This window comes from Ambystoma mexicanum, chromosome 12, assembly GCF_040938575.1.
Source record: "Ambystoma mexicanum isolate Mex_15411 chromosome 12, UKY_AmexF1_1, whole genome shotgun sequence".
NCBI lineage: Eukaryota > Metazoa > Chordata > Amphibia > Caudata > Ambystomatidae > Ambystoma > Ambystoma mexicanum.
The window spans coordinates 1,156,163,384-1,156,187,910 of NC_090936.1; positions in this window are offsets into that span (position 1 = coordinate 1,156,163,384).

Here is a 24,527-nt window from a genome sequence, read left to right on the forward strand (position 1 = left end):
CTTCACGAACATCCTCCTGGTGTTTCCTTCCCACCTCCTTCCTCTCCTCAATGCCTTCTCACACCCTCTATTGGTGATTCCTTCCCACCTCCTCTCTCTCCTGAATGCCTTCACCAACATCCTCCTGGTGTTTCCTTCCCACCTTCTTCCTCTCCTCAATGCCTTCTCACACCTTCGCTTGGTGATTCCTTCCCACCTCCTCTCTCTCCTGAATGCCTTAAACAACATCCTCCTGGTGTTTCCTTCCCATCTCCTTCCTCTTCTCAATGCCTTCTCACACCCTCTCCTGGTATTTCCTTCCCATCTCCTCTCTCTCCTAAATGCCTTCACCGACATCCTCCTGGCGTTTCCTTCCCACCTCCTTCCTCTCCTCAATGCCTTCTCACACCCTCTCCTGGTATTTCCTTCCCACCTCCTCTCTCTCCTAAATGCCTTAAACAACATCCTCCTGGTGCTTCCTTTACACCTTCTCCCTCCCCTCAATGCCTTCTCACACCCTCTCCGGGTGATTCCCTCCCACCTCCTCTCTCTCCTCAATGCCTTAAACAACATCCTCCTGGTGTTTCCTTCCCACCTCCTTCCTCTCCTCAATGTCCTCTCACACGTTCTCCTGGTATTTCCTTCCCACCTCCTCTCTCTCCTAAATTCCTTCACCAACATCCTCCTGGTGTTTCCTTCCCACCTCCTTCCTCTCCTCAATGCCTTCTCACACCCTCTCTTGGTGATTCCTTCCCACCTCCTCTCTCTCCTGAATTCCTTAAACAACCTCCTCCTGGTGTTTCCTTCCCACCACCTTCCTCTCCTCAATGCCTTAAACAACATCCTCCTGGTGTTTCCTCCCCACCTCCTCTCTCTCCTCAATGTCTTAAACAACATCCTCCTGGTGTTTCCTTCCCACCTCCTTCCTCTCCTCAATGCCTTCTCACACCCTCTCCTGGTATTTCCTTCCCACCTCCTCTCTTTCCTAAATGCCTTCACCAACATCCTCCCGGTGTTTCATTCCCACCTCCTTCCTCTCCTCAGTGCCTTCTCACACCCTCTCCTGGTATTTCCTTCCCACCTCCTTTCTCTCCTAAATGCCTTCACCAACATCCTCCTGGTGTTTCCTTCCCACCTCCTCTCTCTCCCCAATGCCTTAAACAACATCCTCCTGGTGTTTCCTTTACACCTTCTCCCTCCCCTCAATGACTTCTCACACCCTCTCCGTGTGATTCCTTCCCACCTCCTTTCTCTCCTAAATGCCTTCACCAACATCCTCCTGGTGTTTCCTTCCCACCTCCTTCCTCTCCTCAATGCCTTCACCAACATCCTCCTGGTGTTTCCTTCCCACCTCCTTCCTCTCCTCAATGCCTTCTCACACCCTCTCTTGGTGATTCCTTCCCACCTCCTCTCTCCCCTGAATGCCTTAAACAATATCCTCCTGGTGCTTCCTTCCCACCTCCCTCCTCTCCTCAATGCCTTAAACAACATCCTCCTGGTGTTTCCTTCCCACCTCCTCTCTCTCCTCAATGTCTTAAACAACATCCTCCTGGTGTTTCCTTCCCGCCTCCTTCCTCTCCTCAATGCCTTCTCACACCCTCTCCTGGTATTTCCTTCCCACCTCCTCTCTCTATTAAATGCCTTCACCAACATCCTCCTGGTGTTTCATTCCCACCTCCTTCCTCTCCTCAATGCCTTCTCACACCCTCTTCTGGTATTTCCTTCCCACCTCCTTTCTCTCCTAAATGCCTTCACCAACATCCTCCTGGTGTTTCCTTCCCACCTCCTCTCTCTCCCCAATGCCTTAAACAACACCCCCCTGGTGTTTCCTTTACACCTTCTCCCTCCCCTAAATGCCTTCTCACACCCTCTCCTGGTGATTCCTTCCCACCTTCTCTCTCTCCTAAATGCCTTCACCAACATCCTCCTGGTGTTTCCTTCCCACCTCCGTCCTCTCCTCAATGCCTATACGAACATCCTCCTGGTGTTTCCTTCCCACCTCCTTCCTCTCCTCAATGCCTTCTCACACCCTCTATTGGTGATTCCTTCCCACCTCCTCTCTCTCCTGAATGCCTTAAACAACATCCTCCTGGTGTTTCCTTCCCACCTCCTTCCTCTCCTCAATGCCTTAAACAACATCCTCCTGGTGTTTCCTTCCCACCTCCTTTCTCTCCTCAATGTCTTAAACAACATCCTCCTGGTGTTTCCTTCCCACCTCCTTCCTCTCCTCAATGCCTTCTCACACCCTTTCCTGGTATTTCCTTCCCACCTCCTCTCTCTCCTAAATGCCTTCACCAACATCCTCCTGGTGTTTCATTCCCACCTCCTTCCTCTCCTCAATGCCTTCTCACACCCTCTCCTGGTATTTCCTTCCGACCTCCTTTCTCCCCTAAATGCCTTCACCAACATCCTCCTGGTGTTTCCTTTACACCTTCTCCCTCCCCTCAATGCCTTCTCACACCCTCTCCGGGTGATTCCTTCCCACCTTCTCTCTCTCCTAAATGCATTCACCAACATCCTCCTGCTGTTTCCTTTACACCTCTTCCCTCCCCTCAATGCCTTCGCACACACTCTCCGGGTGATTCCTTCACACCTCCTCTCTCTCCTCAATGCCTTAAACAACATCCTCCTAGTGTTTCCTTCCCACCTTCTCCCTCTTCTCAATGCCTTCTCACACCCTCTCCGGGTGATTCCTTCCCACCTCCTCTCTCTCCTTAGTCCCTTAAACAACATCCTCCTGGTGTTTCCTTCCCACCACCTTCCTCTCCTCAATGTCTTAAACAACATCCTCCTGGGGTTTCCTTCCCATCTCCTTCCCCTACTCAATGCCTTCTCACACCCTCTCCTGGTATTTCCTTCCCATCTCCTCTCTCTCCTAAATGCCTTCACCAACATCCTCCTGGCGTTTCCTTCCCACCTCCTTCCTCTCCTCAATGCCTTCTCACACCCCCTCCTGGTATTTCCTTCCCACCTTCTCTCTCTCCTAAATGCCTTCACCAACATCCTCCTGGTGTTTCCTTCCCACCTTCTCTCACTCCCCAATGCCTTAAACAACACCCTCCTGGTGTTTCCTTTAAACCTCCTCCCTCCCCTCAATGCCTTCACACACCCTCTCCGGGTGATTCCTTCCCACCTCCTCTCTCTCCTCAATGCCTTAAACAACATCCTCCTAGTGTTTCCTTCCCACCGCCTTCCTCTCCTCAATGCCTTCTCACACCCTCTCTTGGCATTTCCTTCCCACCTCTCCTCTCTCCTAAATGCCTTCACCAACATCCTCCTGGTGTTTCCTTACCACCTCCTCTCTCTCCCCAATGCCTTAAACAACATCCTCCTGCTGTTTCCTTTACACCTCCTCCCTCCCCTCAATGCCTTCTCACACCCTCTCCTGGTATTTCCTTGCCACCTCCTCTCTCTCCTAAATGCCTTCACCAACATCCTCCTGGTGTTTCCTTCCCACCTCCATCCTCTCCTCAATGCCTTCACGAACATCCTCCTGGTGTTTCCTTCCCACCTCCTTCCTCTCCTCAATGCCTTCTCACACCCTCTATTGGTGATTCCTTCCCACCTCCTCTCTCTCCTGAATGCCTTCACCAACATCCTCCTTGTGTTTCCTTCCCACCTTCTTCCTCTCCTCAATGCCTTCTCACACCTTCGCTTGGTGATTCCTTCCCACCTCCTCTCTCTCCTGAATGCCTTAAACAACATCCTCCTGGTGTTTCCTTCCCATCTCCTTTATTCCTCAATGCCTTAAACAACATCCTCCTGGTGTTTCCTTCCCTCCTCCTCTCTCTCCTCAATGTCTTAAAAAACATCCTCCTGGTGTTTCCTTCCCACCTCCTCTCTCTCCTCAATGTCTTAAACAACATCCTCCTGGTATTTCCTTCCCACCTCCTTTCTCTCCTAAATGTCTTCACCAACATCCTCCTGGTGTTTCCTTCCCACCTCCTCTCTCTCCCCAATGCCTTAAACAACACCCCCCTGGTGTTTCCTTTACACCTTCTCCCTCCCCTAAATGCCTTCTCACACCCTCTCCGGGTGATTCCTTCCCACCTTCTCTCTCTCCTAAATGCCTTCACCAACATCCTCCTGGTGTTTCCTTCCCACCTCCATCCTCTCCTCAATGCCTTCACGAACATCCTCCTGGTGTTTCCTTCCCACCTCCTTTCTCTCCTCAATGCCTTCTCACACCCTCTATTGGTGATTCCTTCCCACCTCCTCTCTCTCCTGAATGCCTTCACCAACATCCTCCTGGTGTTTCCTTCCCACCTTCTTCCTCTCCTCAATGCCTTCTCACACCTTCGCTTGGTGATTCCTTCCCACCTCCTCTCTCTCCTGAATGCCTTAAACAACATCCTCCTGGTGTTTCCTTCCCATCCCCTTCTCCTTCTCAATGCCTTCTCACACCCTCTCCTGGTATTTCCTTCCCATCTCCTCTCTCTCCTAAATGCCTTCACCGACATCCTCCTGGCGTTTCCTTCCCACCTCCTTCCTCTCCTCAATGCCTTCTCACACCCTCTCCTGGTATTTCCTTCCCACCTCCTCTCTCTCCTAAATGCCTTAAACAACATCCTCCTGGTGTTTCCTTTACACCTTCTCCCTCCCCTCAATGCCTTCTCACACCCTCTCCGGGTGATTCCCTCCCACCTCCTCTCTCTCCTCAATGCCTTAAACAACATCCTCCTGGTGTTTCCTTCCCACCTCCTTCCTCTCCTCAATGTCCTCTCACACCCTCTCCTGGTATTTCCTTCCCACCTCCTCTCTCTCCTAACTTCCTTCACCAACATCCTCCTGGTGTTTCCTTCCCACCTCCTTCCTCTCCTCAATGCCTTCTCACACCCTCTCTTGGTGATTCCTTCCCACCTCCTCTCTCTCCTGAATTCCTTAAACAACCTCCTCCTGGTGTTTCCTTCCCACCACCTTCCTCTCCTCAATGCCTTAAAAAACATCCTCCTGGTGTTTCCTCCCCACCTCCTCTCTCTCCTCAATGTCTTAAACAACATCCTCCTGGTGTTTCCTTCCCACCTCCTTCCTCTCCTCAATGCCTTCTCACACCCTCTCCTGGTATTTCCTTCCCACCTCCTCTCTTTCCTAAATGCCTTCACCAACATCCTCCCGGTGTTTCATTCCCACCTCCTTCCTCTCCTCAGTGCCTTCTCACACCCTCTCCTGGTATTTCCTTCCCACCTCCTTTCTCTCCTAAATGCCTTCACCAACATCCTCCTGGTGTTTCCTTCCCACCTCCTCTCTCTCCCCAATGCCTTAAACAACATCCTCCTGGTGTTTCCTTTACACCTTCTCCCTCCCCTCAATGCCTTCTCACACCCTCTCCTGGTATTTCCTTCCCATCTCCTCTCTCTCCTAAATGCCTTCACCAACATCCTCCTGGCGTTTCCTTCCCAACCCCTTCCTCTCCTCAATGCTCTCTCACACCCTCTCCTGGTATTTCCTTCCCACCTCCTCTCTCTCCTAAATGCCTTCACCAACATCCTCCTGGTGTTTCCTTCCCACCTCCTCTCTCTCCCCAATGCCTTAAACAACACCCTCCTGGTCTTTCCTTTACACCTCCTCCCTCCCCTCAATGCCTTCTCACACCCTCTCCGGATGATTCCTTCCCACCTCCTCTCTCTCCTCAATGCCTTAAACAACATCCTCCTAGTGTTTCCTTCCCACCGCCTTCCTCTCCTCAATGCCTTCTCACCCCCTCTCTTGGTATTTCCTTCCCACCTCCTCTCTCTCCTAAATGCCTTCAGCAACATCCTCCTGGTGTTTCCTTACCACCCCCTATCTCTCCCCAATGCCTTAAACAACATCCTCCTGCTGTTTCCTTTACACCTCCTCCCTCCCCTCAATGCCTTCTCACACCCTCTCTGGGTGATTCCTTCCCACCTCCTCTCTCTCCTTAGTGCCTTAAACAACATCCTCCTGGTGTTTCCTTCCCACCTCCTCCCTCCCCTGAATGCCTTCTCACACCCTCTCTTGGTGATTCCTTCCCACCTCCTCTCTCTCCTGAATGCCTTAAACAACATCCTCCTGGTGTTGCCTTCCCACCTCCTTCCTCTCCTCAATGCCTTAAACAACATACTCCTGGTGTTTCCTTCCCACCTCCACTCTCTCCTCAATGTCTTAAACAACATCCTCCTGGTGTTTCCTTCCCACCTCCTTCCTCTCCTCAATGCCTTCTCACACCCCCTCTTGGTATTTCCTTCCCACCTCCTCTCTCTCCTAAATGCCTTCACCAACATCCTCCTGGTGTTTCCTTCCCACCTCCTTCCTCTCCTCAATGCCTTCTCACACCCTCTCCTGGTATTTCCTTCCTACCTCCTCTCTCTCCTAAATGCCTTCACCAGCATCTTGCTGGTGTTTCCTTTACACCTCCTCCGTCCCCTCAATGCCTTCTCACACCCTCTCCTGGTATTTCCTTCCCACCTCCTCTCTCTCCTAAATGTTTTCAACAACATCCTCCTGGTGTTTCCTTCCCACCTCCTTCCTCTCCTCAATGCCTTCTCGCACCCTCTCCTGGTATTTCCTTCCCACCTCCTCTCTCTCCTAAATGCCTTCACCAACATCCTCCTGGTGTTTCCTTTACACCCCCTCCCTCCCCTCAATGCCTTCTCACACCCTCTCTTGGTGATTCCTTCCCACCTCCTCTCTCCCCTAAATGCCTTCACCAACATCCTCCTGGTGTTTCCTTTACACCTTCTCCCTCCCCTCAATGACATCTCACACCCTCTGCGTGTGATTCCTTCCCACCTTCTCTCTCTCCTAAATGCCTTCACCAACATCCTCCTGGTGTTTCCTTCCCACCTCCTTCCTCTCCTCAATGCCTTCACCAACATCCTCCTGGTGTTTCCTTCCCACCTCCTTCCTCTCCTCAATGCCTTCTCACACCCTCTCTTGGTGATTCCTTCCCACCTCCTCTCTCTCCTGAATGCCTTAAACAATATCCTCCTGGTGTTTCCTTCCCACCTCCTTCCTCTCCTCAATGCCTTAAACAACATCCTCCTGGTGTTTCCTTCCCACCTCCTCTCTCTCCTCAATGTCTTAAACAACATCCTCCTGGTATTTCCTCCCCACCTCCTTTCTCTCCTAAATGTCTTCACCAACATCCTCCTGGTGTTTCCTTCCCACCTCCTCTCTCTCTCCCCAATGCCTTAAACAACACCCCCTGGTGTTTCCTTTACACCTTCTCCCTCCCCTAAATGCCTTCTCACACCCTCTCCGGGTGATTCCTTCCCACCTTCTCTCTCTCCTAAATGCCTTCACCAACATCCTCCTGGTGTTTCCTTCCCACCTCCATCCTCTCCTCAATGCCTTCACGAACATCCTCCTGGTGTTTCCTTCCCACCTCCTTCCTCTCCTCAATGCCTTCTCACACCCTCTATTGGTGATTCCTACCCACCTCCTCTCTCTCCTGAATACCTTCACCAACATCCTCCTGGTGTTTCCTTCCCACCTTCTTCCTCTCCTCAATGCCTTCTCACACCTTCGCTTGGTGATTCCTTCCCACCTCCTCTCTCTCCTGAATGCCTTAAACAACATCCTCCTGGTGTTTCCTTCCCATCTCCTTCCTCTCCTCAATGCCTTAAACAACATCCTCCTGGTGTTTCCTTCCCACCTCCTCTCTCTCCTCAATGTCTTAAACAACATCCTCCTGGTGTTTCCTTCCCACCTCCTCTCTCTCCTCAATGTCTTAAACAACATCCTCCTGGTATTTCCTTCCCACCTCCTTTCTCTCCTAAATGTCTTCACCAACATCCTCCTGGTGTTTCCTTCCCACCTCCTCTCTCTCCCCAATGCCTTAAACAACACCCCCCTGGTGTTTCCTTTACACCTTCTCCCTCCCCTAAATGCCTTCTCACACCCTCTCCGGGTGATTCCTTCCCACCTTCTCTCTCTCCTAAATGCCTTCACCAACATCCTCCTGGTGTTTCCTTCCCACCTCCATCCTCTCCTCAATGCCTTCACGAACATCCTCCTGGTGTTTCCTTCCCACCTCCTTCCTCTCCTCAATGCCTTCTCACACCCTCTATTGGTAATTCCTTCCCACCTCCTCTCTCTCCTGAATGCCTTCACCAACATCCTCCGGGTGATTCCTTCCCACCTTCTCTCTCTCCTAAATGCATTCACCAACATCCTCCTGCTGTTTCCTTTACACCTCTTCCCTCCCCTCAATGCCTTCGCACACACTCTCCGGGTGATTCCTTCCCACCTCCTCTCTCTCCTCAATGCCTTAAACAACATCCTCCTAGTGTTTCCTTCCCACCTCCTCCCTCTTCTCAATGCCTTCTCACACCCTCTCCGGGTGATTCCTTCCCACCTCCTCTCTCTCCTTAGTCCCTTAAACAACATCCTCCTGGTGTTTCCTTCCCACCACCTTCCTCTCCTCAATGTCTTAAACAACATCCTCCTGGGGTTTCCTTCCCATCTCCTTCCCCTACTCAATGCCTTCTCACACCCTCTCCTGGTATTTCCTTCCCACCTCCTCTCTCTCCTAAATGCCTTCACCAACATCCTCCTGGCGTTTCCTTCCCACCTCCTTCCTCTCCTCAATGCCTTCTCACACCCCCTCCTGGTATTTCCTTCCCACCTTCTCTCTCTCCTAAATGCCTTCACCAACATCCTCCTGGTGTTTCCTTCCCACCTCCTCTCACTCCCCAATGCCTTAAACAACACCCTCCTGGTGTTTCCTTTAAACCTCCTCCCTCCCCTCAATGCCTTCTCACACCCTCTCCGGGTGATTCCTTCCCACCTCCTCTCTCTCCTCAATGCCTTAAACAACATCCTCCTAGTGTTTCCTTCCCACCGCCTTCCTCTCCTCAATGCCTTCTCACACCCTCTCTTGGCATTTCCTTCCCACCTCTCCTCTCTCCTAAATGCCTTCACCAACATCCTCCTGGTGTTTCCTTACCACCTCCTCTCTCTCCCCAATGCCTTAAACAACATCCTCCTGCTGTTTCCTTTACACCTCCTCCCTCCCCTCAATGCCTTCTCACACCCTCTCCTGGTATTTCCTTGCCACCTCCTCTCTCTCCTAAATGCCTTCACCAACATCCTCCTGGTGTTTCCTTCCCACCTCCATCCTCTCCTCAATGCCTTCACGAACATCCTCCTGGTGTTTCCTTCCCACCTCCTTCCTCTCCTCAATGCCTTCTCACACCCTCTATTGGTGATTCCTTCCCACCTCCTCTCTCTCCTGAATGCCTTCACCAACATCCTCCTGGTGTTTCCTTCCCACCTTCTTCCTCTCCTCAATGCCTTCTCACACCTTCGCTTGGTGATTCCTTCCCACCTCCTCTCTCTCCTGAATGCCTTCACCAACATCCTCCTGGTGTTTCCTTCCCACCTTCTTCCTCTCCTAAATGCCTTCTCACACCTTCGCTTGGTGATTCCTTCCCACCTCCTCTCTCTCCTGAATGCCTTAAACAACATCCTCCTGGTGTTTCCTTCCCATCTCCTTCTCCTTCTCAATGCCTTCTCACACCCTCTCCTGGTATTTCCTTCCCATCTCCTCTCTCTCCTAAATGCCTTCACCGACATCCTCCTGGCGTTTCCTTCCCACCTCCTTCCTCTCCTCAATGCCTTCTCACACCCTCTCCTGGTATTTCCTTCCCACCTCCTCTCTCTCCTAAATGCCTTAAACAACATCCTCCTGGTGTTTCCTTTACACCTTCTCCCTCCCCTCAATGCCTTCTCACACCCTCTCCGGGTGATTCCCTCCCACCTCCTCTCTCTCCTCAATGCCTTAAACAACATCCTCCTGGTGTTTCCTTCCCACCTCCTTCCTCTCCTCAATGTCCTCTCACACCCTCTCCTGGTATTTCCTTCCCACCTCCTCTCTCTCCTAACTTCCTTCACCAACATCCTCCTGGTGTTTCCTTCCCACCTCCTTCCTCTCCTCAATGCCTTCTCACACCCTCTCTTGGTGATTCCTTCCCACCTCCTCTCTCTCCTGAATTCCTTAAACAACCTCCTCCTGGTGTTTCCTTCCCACCACCTTCCTCTCCTCAATGCCTTAAAAAACATCCTCCTGGTGTTTCCTCCCCACCTCCTCTCTCTCCTCAATGTCTTAAACAACATCCTCCTGGTGTTTCCTTCCCACCTCCTTCCTCTCCTCAATGCCTTCTCACACCCTCTCCTGGTATTTCCTTCCCACCTCCTCTCTTTCCTAAATGCCTTCACCAACATCCTCCCGGTGTTTCATTCCCACCTCCTTCCTCTCCTCAGTGCCTTCTCACACCCTCTCCTGGTATTTCCTTCCCACCTCCTTTCTCTCCTAAATGCCTTCACCAACATCCTCCTGGTGTTTCCTTCCCACCTCCTCTCTCTCCCCAATGCCTTAAACAACATCCTCCTGGTGTTTCCTTTACACCTTCTCCCTCCCCTCAATGCCTTCTCACACCCTCTCCTGGTATTTCCTTCCCATCTCCTCTCTCTCCTAAATGCCTTCACCAACATCCTCCTGGCGTTTCCTTCCCACCCCCTTCCTCTCCTCAATGCTCTCTCACACCCTCTCCTGGTATTTCCTTCCCACCTCCTCTCTCTCCTAAATGCCTTCACCAACATCCTCCTGGTGTTTCCTTCCCACCTCCTCTCTCTCCCCAATGCCTTAAACAACACCCTCCTGGTCTTTCCTTTACACCTCCTCCCTCCCCTCAATGCCTTCTCACACCCTCTCCGGATGATTCCTTCCCACCTCCTCTCTCTCCTCAATGCCTTAAACAACATCCTCCTAGTGTTTCCTTCCCACCGCCTTCCTCTCCTCAATGCCTTCTCACCCCCTCTCTTGGTATTTCCTTCCCACCTCCTCTCTCTCCTAAATGCCTTCAGCAACATCCTCCTGGTGTTTCCTTACCACCCCCTATCTCTCCCCAATGCCTTAAACAACATCCTCCTGCTGTTTCCTTTACACCTCCTCCCTCCCCTCAATGCCTTCTCACACCCTCTCTGGGTGATTCCTTCCCACCTCCTCTCTCTCCTTAGTGCCTTAAACAACATCCTCCTGGTGTTTCCTTCCCACCTCCTCCCTCCCCTGAATGCCTTCTCACACCCTCTCTTGGTGATTCCTTCCCACCTCCTCTCTCTCCTGAATGCCTTAAACAACATCCTCCTGGTGTTGCCTTCCCACCTCCTTCCTCTCCTCAATGCCTTAAACAACATACTCCTGGTGTTTCCTTCCCACCTCCACTCTCTCCTCAATGTCTTAAACAACATCCTCCTGGTGTTTCCTTCCCACCTCCTTCCTCTCCTCAATGCCTTCTCACACCCCCTCCTGGTATTTCCTTCCCACCTCCTCTCTCTCCTAAATGCCTTCACCAACATCCTCCTGGTGTTTCCTTCCCACCTCCTTCCTCTCCTCAATGCCTTCTCACACCCTCTCCTGGTATTTCCTTCCTACCTCCTCTCTCTCCTAAATGCCTTCACCAGCATCTTGCTGGTGTTTCCTTTACACCTCCTCCGTCCCCTCAATGCCTTCTCACACCCTCTCCTGGTATTTCCTTCCCACCTCCTCTCTCTCCTAAATGTTTTCAACAACATCCTCCTGGTGTTTCCTTCCCACCTCCTTCCTCTCCTCAATGCCTTCTCGCACCCTCTCCTGGTATTTCCTTCCCACCTCCTCTCTCTCCTAAATGCCTTCACCAACATCCTCCTGGTGTTTCCTTTACACCCCCTCCCTCCCCTCAATGCCTTCTCACACCCTCTCTTGGTGATTCCTTCCCACCTCCTCTCTCCCCTAAATGCCTTCACCAACATCCTCCTGGTGTTTCCTTTACACCTTCTCCCTCCCCTCAATGACATCTCACACCCTCTGCGTGTGATTCCTTCCCACCTTCTCTCTCTCCTAAATGCCTTCACCAACATCCTCCTGGTGTTTCCTTCCCACCTCCTTCCTCTCCTCAATGCCTTCACCAACATCCTCCTGGTGTTTCCTTCCCACCTCCTTCCTCTCCTCAATGCCTTCTCACACCCTCTCTTGGTGATTCCTTCCCACCTCCTCTCTCTCCTGAATGCCTTAAACAATATCCTCCTGGTGTTTCCTTCCCACCTCCTTCCTCTCCTCAATGCCTTAAACAACATCCTCCTGGTGTTTCCTTCCCACCTCCTCTCTCTCCTCAATGTCTTAAACAACATCCTCCTGGTATTTCCTCCCCACCTCCTTTCTCTCCTAAATGTCTTCACCAACATCCTCCTGGTGTTTCCTTCCCACCTCCTCTCTCTCTCCCCAATGCCTTAAACAACACCCCCTGGTGTTTCCTTTACACCTTCTCCCTCCCCTAAATGCCTTCTCACACCCTCTCCGGGTGATTCCTTCCCACCTTCTCTCTCTCCTAAATGCCTTCACCAACATCCTCCTGGTGTTTCCTTCCCACCTCCATCCTCTCCTCAATGCCTTCACGAACATCCTCCTGGTGTTTCCTTCCCACCTCCTTCCTCTCCTCAATGCCTTCTCACACCCTCTATTGGTGATTCCTACCCACCTCCTCTCTCTCCTGAATACCTTCACCAACATCCTCCTGGTGTTTCCTTCCCACCTTCTTCCTCTCCTCAATGCCTTCTCACACCTTCGCTTGGTGATTCCTTCCCACCTCCTCTCTCTCCTGAATGCCTTAAACAACATCCTCCTGGTGTTTCCTTCCCATCTCCTTCCTCTCCTCAATGCCTTAAACAACATCCTCCTGGTGTTTCCTTCCCACCTCCTCTCTCTCCTCAATGTCTTAAACAACATCCTCCTGGTGTTTCCTTCCCACCTCCTCTCTCTCCTCAATGTCTTAAACAACATCCTCCTGGTATTTCCTTCCCACCTCCTTTCTCTCCTAAATGTCTTCACCAACATCCTCCTGGTGTTTCCTTCCCACCTCCTCTCTCTCCCCAATGCCTTAAACAACACCCCCCTGGTGTTTCCTTTACACCTTCTCCCTCCCCTAAATGCCTTCTCACACCCTCTCCGGGTGATTCCTTCCCACCTTCTCTCTCTCCTAAATGCCTTCACCAACATCCTCCTGGTGTTTCCTTCCCACCTCCATCCTCTCCTCAATGCCTTCACGAACATCCTCCTGGTGTTTCCTTCCCACCTCCTTCCTCTCCTCAATGCCTTCTCACACCCTCTATTGGTAATTCCTTCCCACCTCCTCTCTCTCCTGAATGCCTTCACCAACATCCTCCGGGTGATTCCTTCCCACCTTCTCTCTCTCCTAAATGCATTCACCAACATCCTCCTGCTGTTTCCTTTACACCTCTTCCCTCCCCTCAATGCCTTCGCACACACTCTCCGGGTGATTCCTTCCCACCTCCTCTCTCTCCTCAATGCCTTAAACAACATCCTCCTAGTGTTTCCTTCCCACCTCCTCCCTCTTCTCAATGCCTTCTCACACCCTCTCCGGGTGATTCCTTCCCACCTCCTCTCTCTCCTTAGTCCCTTAAACAACATCCTCCTGGTGTTTCCTTCCCACCACCTTCCTCTCCTCAATGTCTTAAACAACATCCTCCTGGGGTTTCCTTCCCATCTCCTTCCCCTACTCAATGCCTTCTCACACCCTCTCCTGGTATTTCCTTCCCACCTCCTCTCTCTCCTAAATGCCTTCACCAACATCCTCCTGGCGTTTCCTTCCCACCTCCTTCCTCTCCTCAATGCCTTCTCACACCCCCTCCTGGTATTTCCTTCCCACCTTCTCTCTCTCCTAAATGCCTTCACCAACATCCTCCTGGTGTTTCCTTCCCACCTCCTCTCACTCCCCAATGCCTTAAACAACACCCTCCTGGTGTTTCCTTTAAACCTCCTCCCTCCCCTCAATGCCTTCTCACACCCTCTCCGGGTGATTCCTTCCCACCTCCTCTCTCTCCTCAATGCCTTAAACAACATCCTCCTAGTGTTTCCTTCCCACCGCCTTCCTCTCCTCAATGCCTTCTCACACCCTCTCTTGGCATTTCCTTCCCACCTCTCCTCTCTCCTAAATGCCTTCACCAACATCCTCCTGGTGTTTCCTTACCACCTCCTCTCTCTCCCCAATGCCTTAAACAACATCCTCCTGCTGTTTCCTTTACACCTCCTCCCTCCCCTCAATGCCTTCTCACACCCTCTCCTGGTATTTCCTTGCCACCTCCTCTCTCTCCTAAATGCCTTCACCAACATCCTCCTGGTGTTTCCTTCCCACCTCCATCCTCTCCTCAATGCCTTCACGAACATCCTCCTGGTGTTTCCTTCCCACCTCCTTCCTCTCCTCAATGCCTTCTCACACCCTCTATTGGTGATTCCTTCCCACCTCCTCTCTCTCCTGAATGCCTTCACCAACATCCTCCTGGTGTTTCCTTCCCACCTTCTTCCTCTCCTCAATGCCTTCTCACACCTTCGCTTGGTGATTCCTTCCCACCTCCTCTCTCTCCTGAATGCCTTCACCAACATCCTCCTGGTGTTTCCTTCCCACCTTCTTCCTCTCCTCAATGCCTTCTCACACCTTCGCTTGGTGATTCCTTCCCACCTCCTCTCTCTCCTGAATGCCTTAAACAACATCCTCCTGGTGTTTCCTTCCCATCTCCTTCTCCTTCTCAATGCCTTCTCACACCCTCTCCTGGTATTTCCTTCCCATCTCCTCTCTCTCCTAAATGCCTTCACCGACATCCTCCTGGCGTTTCCTTCCCACCTCCTTCCTCTCCTCAATGCCTTCTCACACCCTCTCCTGGTATTTCCTTCCCACCTCCTCTCTCTCCTAAATGCCTTAAACAACATCCTCCTGGTGTTTCCTTTACACCTTCTCCCTCCCCTCAATGCCTTCTCACACCCTCTCCGGGTGATTCCCTCCCACCTCCTCTCTCTCCTCAATGCCTTAAACAACATCCTCCTGGTGTTTCCTTCCCACCTCCTTCCTCTCCTCAATGTCCTCTCACACCCTCTCCTGGTATTTCCTTCCCACCTCCTCTCTCTCCTAAATTCCTTCACCAACATCCTCCTGGTGTTTCCTTCCCACCTCCTTCCTCTCCTCAATGCCTTCTCACACCCTCTCTTGGTGATTCCTTCCCACCTCCTCTCTCTCCTGAATTCCTTAAACAACCTCCTCCTGGTGTTTCCTTCCCACCACCTTTCTCTCCTCAATGCCTTAAACAACATCCTCCTGGTGTTTCCTCCCCACCTCCTCTCTCTCCTCAATGTCTTAAACAACATCCTCCTGGTGTTTCCTTCCCACCTCCTTCCTCTCCTCAATGCCTTCTCACACCCTCTCCTGGTATTTCCTTCCCACCTCCTCTCTTTCCTAAATGCCTTCACCAACATCCTCCCGGTGTTTCATTCCCACCTCCTTCCTCTCCTCAGTGCCTTCTCACACCCTCTCCTGGTATTTCCTTCCCACCTCCTTTCTCTCCTAAATGCCTTCACCAACATCCTCCTGGTGTTTCCTTCCCACCTCCTCTCTCTCCCCAATGCCTTAAACAACATCCTCCTGGTGTTTCCTTTACACCTTCTCCCTCCCCTCAATGACTTCTCACACCCTCTCCGTGTGATTCCTTCCCACCTCCTTTCTCTCCTAAATGCCTTCACCAACATCCTCCTGGTGTTTCCTTCCCACCTCCTTCCTCTCGTCAATGCCTTCACCAACATCCTCCTGGTGTTTCCTTCCCACATCCTTCCTCTCCTCAATGCCTTCTCACACCCTCTCTTGGTGATTCCTTCCCACCTCCTCTCTCTCCTGAATGCCTTAAACAATATCCTCCTGGTGCTTCCTTCCCACCTCCCTCCTCTCCTCAATACCTTAAACAACATCCTCCTGGTGTTTCCTTCCCACCTCCTCTCTCTCCTCAATGTCTTAAACAACATCCTCCTGGTGTTTCCTTCCCACCTCCTTCCTCTCCTCAATGCCTTCTCACACCCTCTCCTGGTATTTCCTTCCCACCTCCTCTCTCTATTAAATGCCTTCACCAACATCCTCCTGGTGTTTCATTCCCAACTCCTTCCTCTCCTCAATGCCTTCTCACACCCTCTTCTGGTATTTCCTTCCCACCTCCTTTCTCTCCTAAATGCCTTCACCAACATCCTCCTGGTGTTTCCTTCCCACCTCCTCTCTCTCCCCATTGCCTTAAACAACACCCCCCTGGTGTTTCCTTTACACCTTCTCCCTCCCCTAAATGCCTTCTCACACCCTCCCCTGGTGATTCCTTCCCACCTTCTCTCTCTCCTAAATGCCTTCACCAACATCCTCCTGGTGTTTCCTTCCCACCTCCGTCCTCTCCTCAATGCCTATACGAACATCCTCCTGGTGTTTCCTTCCCACCTCCTTCCTCTCCTCAATGCCTTCTCACACCCTCTATTGGTGATTCCTTCCCACCTCCTCTCTCTCCTGAATGCCTTAAACAACATCCTCCTGGTGTTTCCTTCCCACCTCCTTCCTCTCCTCAATGCCTTAAACAACATCCTCCTGGTGTTTCCTTCCCACCTCCTTTCTCTCCTCAATGTCTTAAACAACATCCTCCTGGTGTTTCCTTCCCACCTCCTTCCTCTCCTCAATGCCTTCTCACACCCTTTCCTGGTATTTCCTTCCCACCTCCTCTCTCTCCTAAATTCCTTCACCAACATCCTCCTGGTGTTTCATTCCCACCTCCTTCCTCTCCTCAATGCCTTCTCACACCCTCTCCTGGTATTTCCTTCCGACCTCCTTTCTCCCCTAAATGCCTTCACCAACATCCTCCTGGTGTTTCCTTTACACCTTCTCCCTCCCCTCAATGCCTTCTCACACCCCCTCCGGGTGATTCCTTCCCACCTTCTCTCTCTCCTAAATGCATTCACCAACATCCTCCTGGTGTTTCCTTACCACCTCCTCTCTCTCCCCAATGCCTTAAACAACATCCTCCTGCTGTTTCCTTTACACCTCCTCCCTCCCCTCAATGCCTTCGCACACACTCTCCGGGTGATTCCTTCCCACCTCCTCTCTCTCCTCAATGCCTTAAACAACATCCTCCTAGTGTTTCCTTCCCACCTCCTCCCTCTTCTCAATGCCTTCTCACACCCTCTCCGGGTGATTCCTTCCCACCTCCTCTCTCTCCTTAGTCCCTTAAACAACCTCCTCCTGGTGTTTCCTTCCCACCACCTTCCTCTCCTCAATATCTTAAACAACATCCTCCTCGGGTTTCCTTCCCATCTCCTTCCCCTACTCAATGCCTTCTCACACCCTCTCCTGGTATTTCCTTCCCACCTCCTCTCTCTCCTAAATGCCTTCACCAACATCCTCCTGGCGTTTCCTTCCCACCTCCTTCCTCTCCTCAATGCCTTCTCACACCCCCTCCTGGTATTTCCTTCCCACCTTCTCTCTCTCCTAAATGCCTTCACCAACAACCTCCTGGTGTTTCCTTCCCACCTCCTCTCTCTCCCCAATGCCTTAAACAACACCCTCCTGGTGTTTCCTTTAAACCTCCTCCCTCCCCTCAATGCCTTCTCACACCCTCTCCGGGTGATTCCTTCCCACCTCCTCTCTCTCCTCAATGCCTTAAACAACATCCTCCTAGTGTTTCCTTCCCACCGCCTTCCTCTCCTCAATGCCTTCTCACACCCTCTCTTGGCATTTCCTTCCCACCTCTCCTCTCTCCTAAATGCCTTCACCAACATCCTCCTGGTGTTTCCTTACCACCTCCTCTCTCTCCCCAATGCCTTAAACAACATCCTCCTGCTGTTTCCTTTACACCTCCTCCCTCCCCTCAATGCCTTCTCACACCCTCTCCGGGTGATTCCTTCCCACCTCCTCTCTCTCCTTATTGCCTTAAACAACATCCTCCTGGTGTTTCCTTCCCACCTCCTTCCTCTCCTCAATGTCTTAAACAACATCCTCCTGGGGTTTCCTTCCCACCTCCTTCCTCTTCTCAATGCCTTCTCACACCCTCTCCTGGTATTTCCATCCCACCTCCTCTCTCTCCTAAATGCCTTCACCAACATCCTCCTGGCGTTTCCTTCCCACCTCCTTCCTCTCATCAATGCCTTCTCACACCCTCTCCTGGTATTTCCTTCCCACCTCCTATCTCTCCTACATGCCTTCACCAACATCCTCCTGGTGTTTCCTTCCCACCTCCTCTCTCTCCCCAATGCCTTAAACAACATCCTCCTGGTGTTTCCTTTACACCTCCTCCCTCCCCTCAATGCCTTCTCACAGCATCTCCGGGTGATGCCTTCCCACCTCCTCTCTCTCCTCATTGCCTTAAACAACATCCTCCTGGTGTTTCCTTCCCACCTCCTTCCTCCCCTCAATGCCTTAAATAACATCCTCCTGGTGTTTCCTTCCCACTCCTCTCTCTCCTAAATGCCTTCACCAACATCCACCTGGTGTTTCCTTTACACCTCCTCCCTCCCCTCAATGCCTTCTCACACTCTATCTTGGTGATTCCTTCCCACCTCCTCTCTCTCCTGAATGCCTTAAACAACATCCTCCTGGTGTTTCCTTCCCACCTCCTTCCCCTCCTCAATGCCTTAAACAACATGCTCCTGGTGTTTCCTTCCCACCTCCGCTCTCTCCTCATTGTCTTAAACAGCATCCTCCTGGTGTTTCCTTCACACCTCCTTCCTCTTCTCAATGCCTTCTCACACCCTCTCCTGGTATTTCCTTCAACACCTCCACTCTCTCCTAAATGCCTTCACCAACATCCTCCTGGTGTTTCCTTCCCACCTCCTTCCTCTCCTCAATGCCTTCTCACACCCTCTCCTGGTATTTCCTTCCTACCTCCTCTCTCTCCTAAATGCCTTCACCAGCATCCTGCTGGTGTTTCCTTTACACCTCCTCCCTCCCCTCAATGCCTTCTCACACCCTCTCCTGGTATTTCATTCCCACCTCCTCTCTCTCCTAAATGTTTTCAACAACATCTTCCTGGTGTTTCCTTCCCACCTCCTTCCTCTCCTCAATGCCTTCTCACACTCTCTCCTGGTATTTCCTTCCCACCTCCTCTCTCTCCTAAATGCCTTCACCAACATCCTCCCGGTGTTTCCTTCCCTTCTCTTTCCTCTCCTCAATGCCTTCTCACACCTTCTCCTGGTATTTCCTTCATACCTCCTCTCTCTCCTAAATGCCTTAAACAACATCCTCCTGCTGTTTCCTTCCCACCTCCTTCTTGTCCTCAATATCTTAAACAACATCCTCCTGGTGTTTCCTTCCCACCTCCTTCCTCTCCTCAATGCCATCTCACACCCTCTCCTGGTATTTCCTTCCCACCTCCTCTCTCTCCTAAATGCCTTCACCAACATCCTCCTGGTGCTTCCTTTACACCCCCTCCATCCCCTCAATGCCTTCTCACACCCTCTCTTGGTGATTCCTTCCCACCTCCTCTCTCTCCCGAATGCCTTAAACAACATCCTCCTGGTATTTCCTTGCCACCTCCTCTCTCTCCTAAATGCCTTCACCAACATCCTCCTGGTGTTTCCTTCCCATCTCCTTCCTCTCTTCAATGTCTTAAACAAAAAACTCCTGGTGTTTCCTTCCCACCTCCTTCCTCTCCTCAATGCCATCTCACACCCTCTCCTGGTATTTCCTTCCCACCTCCTCTCTCTCTTAAATGCCTTCACCAACATCCTCCTGGTGCTTCCTTTACACCCCCTCCATCCCCTCAATGCCTTCTCACACCCTCTCTTGGTGATTCCTTCCCACCTCCTCTCTCTCCCGAATGCCTTAAACAACATCCTCCTGGTATTTCCTTGCCACCTCCTCTCTCACCTAAATGCCTTCACCAACATCCTCCTGGTGTTTCCTTCCCACCTCCTTCCCTCCTCAATGCCTTAAACAACATCCTGCTGGTGTTTCCTTCCCGCCTCCTTCCTCTACTCAATGCCTTAAACAACATCCTCCTGGTGTTTCCTTCCCACCTCCCCTCTCTCCTCAATGCATTAAACAACATCCTCATGGTGTTTCATTTACACCTCCTCCCTCCCCTCAATGCCCTCTCACACCCTCTCTTGGTGATTCCTTCCCACCCCCTCTCTCTCCTGAATGCCTTAAACAACATCCTCCTGGTGTTTCCTTCCCACCTCCTTCCTCTCCTCAATGCCTTAAACAACATCCTCCTGGTGTTTCCTTCCCACCTCCTCTCTCTGCTCCATGTTTTAAACAATATCCTCCTGGTGTTTCCTTCCCACCTCCCTCCTCTCCTCAATGCCTTCTCACACCCTCTCCTGGTATTTCCTTCCTACCCCCTCTCTCTCTCCTAAATGCCTTCACCAATATCCTCCTGGTGTTTCCTTTACACTTCCTCCCTCCCCTCAATGCCTTCTCACACCCTCTCCTGGTATTTCCTTCCCACCTCCTCTCTCTCCTAAATGCTTTCAACAACATCCTCCTGGTGTTTCCTTCCCACCTCATTCTGCTCCTCAATGCCTTCTCGCACCCTCTCCTGGTATTTCCTTCCCACCTCCTCTCTCTCCTAAATGCCTTCATCAACATCCTCCTGGTGTTTCCTTCCCACCTCCTTCCTCTCCTCAATGCCTTCTCACACCTTCGCTTGGTGATTCCTTCCCACCTCCTCTCTCTCCTGAATGCCTTAAACAACATCCTGCTGGTGTTTCCTTCCCACCTCCTTCCTCTCCTCAATGCCTTAAACAACACCCTCCTGGTATTTCCTTCCCACCTCCCCTCTCTCCTCAATGCATTAAACAACATCCTCCTGGTGTTTCCTTTACACCTCCTCCCTCCCCTCAATGCCTTCTCACACCCTCCCTTGGTGATTCCTTCCCACTCCCTCTCTCTCCTGAATGCCTTAAACAACATCCTGCTGGTGTTTCCTTCCCATCTCCTTCCTCTCCTCCATGCCTTAAACAACATCCTCCTGGTGTTTCCTTCCCACCTCCTATCTCTGCTCAATGTCTTAAACAACATCCTCCTGATGTTTCCTTCCCACCTCCCTCCTCTCCTCAATGCCTTCCCACTCCCTCTCCTGGTATTTCCTTCCTAGCCACTCTCTCTCCTAAATGCCTTCACCAACATCCTCCTGGTGTTTCCTTTACACCTCCTCCCTCCCCTCAATGCCTTCTCACACCCTCTCCTGGTATTTCCTTCCCACCTCCTCTCTCTCCGAAATGCTTTCAAAAACATCCTCCTGGTGTTTCCTTCCCACCTCATTCTGCTTCTCAATGCCTTCTCGCACCCTCTCCTGGTATTTCCTTCCCACCTCCTCTCTCTCCTAAATGCCTTCACCAACATCCTCCTGGTGTTTCCTTCCCATCTCCTTCCTCTCCTCAATCCCTTCTCACACCCTCTCCTGGTATTTCCTTCCCACCTCCTCTCTCTCCTAAATGCCTTCACCAACATCCTCTCGGTGTTTCCTTCCCATCTCCTTCCTCTCCTCAATGCCTTCCACACCCTCTCCTGGTATTTCCTTCATACCTCCTCTCTCTCCTAAATGCCTTAAAAACAACATCCTCCTGGTGTTTCCTTCCCACCTCCTTCTTCTCCTCAATGCCTTAAACAACATCCTCCTGGTGTTTCCTTCCCACCTCCTTCCTCTCATCAATGCCTTCTCACACCCTCTCCTGGTATTTCCTTCCCACCTCCTCTCTCTCCTAAATGCCTTCACCAACACCCTCCTGGTGTTTCCTTCCAACCTCCTTCCTCTCCTCAATGCCTTCTCACATCCTCTACTGGTATTTCCTTCCCACCTCCTCTCTCTCCTAAATGCCTTCACCAACATCCTCATGGTGTTTCCTTTACACCCTCTCCCTCCCCTCAATGCCTTCTCAGACCCTTTCTTATTGATTCTTTGCCACATCCTCTCCCTCCTGAATGCCTTAAACAACATCCTCCTGGTGTTTCCTTCCCACCTCCTTCCTCTTCTCAATGCCTTCTCACCCCCTCTCCTGGTATTTCCTTCCCACCTCCTCTCTCTCCTAAATGCCTACACCAACATCCTCCTGGTGTTTCCTTCCCACCTCCTTCCTCTCCTCAATGCCTTCTCACATCCTCTACTGGTATTTCCTTCCCACCTCCTCTCTCTCCTAAATGCCTTCACCAACATCCTCCTGGTGTTTCCTTTACACCCTCTCCCTCCCCTCAATGCCTTCTCAGACCCTTTCTTGGTGATTCCTTCCCACATCCTCTCTCTCCTGAATGCCTTAAACAACATCCTCCTGGTGTTTCCTTCCTACCTCCTCACTCTCCTCAATGTCTTAAACAACATCCTCCTGGTGTTTCCTTCCCACCTCCTTCCTCTCCTCAATGCCTTCACACACCCTCTCCTGGTATTTCCTTCACACCTCCTCTCTCTCCTAAATGCCTTCACCAACATCCTCCTGGTGTTTCCTTCCCACCTCCTTCCTCTGCTCAATGCCTTGTCACACCTTTGCTTGGTGATTCCTTCCCACCTCCTCTCTCTCCTGAATGCCTTAAACAACATCCTCCTTGTGTTTCCTTCCCACCTCCTTCCTCTCCTCAATGTCTTAAACAACATCCTCCTGGAGTTTCCTTCCCACCTCCTCTCTCTCCTAAATGCCTTCACCAACATCCTCCTGGTGTTTCCTTCCCACCTCCTTCCTCTCCTCAATGCCCTCTCACACCCTCTCCTGGTATTTCCTTCCCACCTCCTCACTCTCCTAAATGCCTTCACCAACATCCTCCTGGTGTTTCCTTCCCACCTCCTTCCTCTCCTCAATGTCTTAAACAACATCCTCCTGGTGTTTCCTTCCCACCTCCTTCCTCTCCTCAATGCCTTCTCACACCCTCTCCGGGTGATTCCTTCCCACCTCCTCTCTCTCCTCAATGCCTTAAACAACATCCTCCTGGTGTTTCCTTCCCACCGCCTTCCTCTCCTGAATGCCTTCTCACACCCTCTCCTGCTATTTCCTTCCCACCTCCTCTCTCTCCTAAATGCCTTAACCAACATCCTCCTGGTGTTTCCTTCCCACCTCCTCTCTCTCCCCAATGCCTTAAACAACATCCTCCTGGTGTTTCCGTTACACCTCCTCCCTCCCCTCAATGCCTTTCACACCTTCTCCGGGTGATTCCTTCCCACCTCCTCTCTCTCCTCAATGCCTTAAACAACATCCTCCTGGTGTTTCCTTCCCACCTCCTTCCTCTCCTCAATGCCTTAAACAACATCCTCCTGGTATTTCCTTCCCACCTCCTCTCTCTCCTCAATGTCTTAAACAACATCCTCCTGGTGTTTCCTTCCCACCTCCTTCCTCTCCTGAATGCCTTCTCACACCCTCTCCTGGTATTTCCTTCCCACCTCCTCTCTCTCCTAAATGCTTTCAACAACATCCTCCTGGTGTTTCCTTCCCATCTCCTTCCTCTCCTCAATGCCTTCTCACACCCTCTCCTGGTATTTCCTTCATACCTCCTCTCTCTCCTAAATGCCTTAAACAACATCCTCATGGTGTTTCCTTCCCACCTCCTTCTTCTCCTCAATGCCTTAAACAACATCCTCCTGGTGTTTCCTTCCCACCTCCTTCATCTCATCAATGCCTTCTCACACCCTCTCCTGGTATTTCCTTCCCACCTCCTCTCTCTCCTAAATGCCTTCACCAACACCCTCCTGGTGTTTCCTTCCAACCTCCTTCCTCTCCTCAATGCCTTCTCACATCCTCTACTGGTATTTCCTTCCAACCTCCTCTCTCTCCTAAATGCCTTCACCAACATCCTCCTGGTGTTTCCTTACACCCTCTCCCTCCCCTCAATGCCTTCTCAGACCCTTTCTTATTGATTCCTTCCCACATCCTCTCTCTCCTGAATGCCTTAAACAACATCCTCCTGGTGTTTCCTTCCCACCTCCTTCCTCTTCTCAATGCCTTCTCACCCCCTCTCCTGGTATTTCCTTCCCACCTCCTCTCTCTCCTAAATGCCTTCACCAACATCCTCCTGGTGTTTCCTTCCCACCTCCTTCCTCTCCTCAATGCCTTAAACAATATCCTCCTGGTGTTTCCTTCCCACCCCCTCTCTCTCCTCAATGTCTTAAACAACATCCTCCTGGTGTTTCCTTCCCACCTCCTCCCTCCCCTCAATACCTTCTCACACCCTCTCTTGGTGATTCCTTCCCACCTCCTCTCTCTCCTGAATGCCTTAAACAACATCCTCCTGGTGTTTCCTTCCCACCACCTTCCTCTCCTCAATGCCTTAAACAACATCCTCCTGTTGTTTCCTTCCCACCTCCTCTCTCTCCCCAATGTCTTAAACAACATCCTCCATGTGTTTCCTTCCCACCTCCTTCCTCTCCTACATGCCTTCTCACACCCTGTCCTGGTATTTACTTCCCACCTCCTCTCTCTCCTAAATGCCTTAACCAACATCCTCCTGGTGTTTCCTTCCCACCTCCTTCCTCTCCTTAATGCTTTCTCACACCCTCTCCTGGTATTTCCTTCCTACCTCCTCTCTCTCCTAAATGCCTTCACCAGCATCCTGCTGGTGTTTCCTTTACACCTCCTCCCTCCCCTCAATGCCTTCTCACACTCTCTCCTGGTATTTCCTTCCCACCTCCTCTCTCTCCTAAATGCTTTCAACAACATCCTCCTGGTGTTTCATTCCCACCTCCTTCCTCTCCTCAATGCCTTCTCACACCCTCTCCTGGTATTTCCTTCCCACCTCCTCTCTCTCCTAAATGCCTTCACCAAC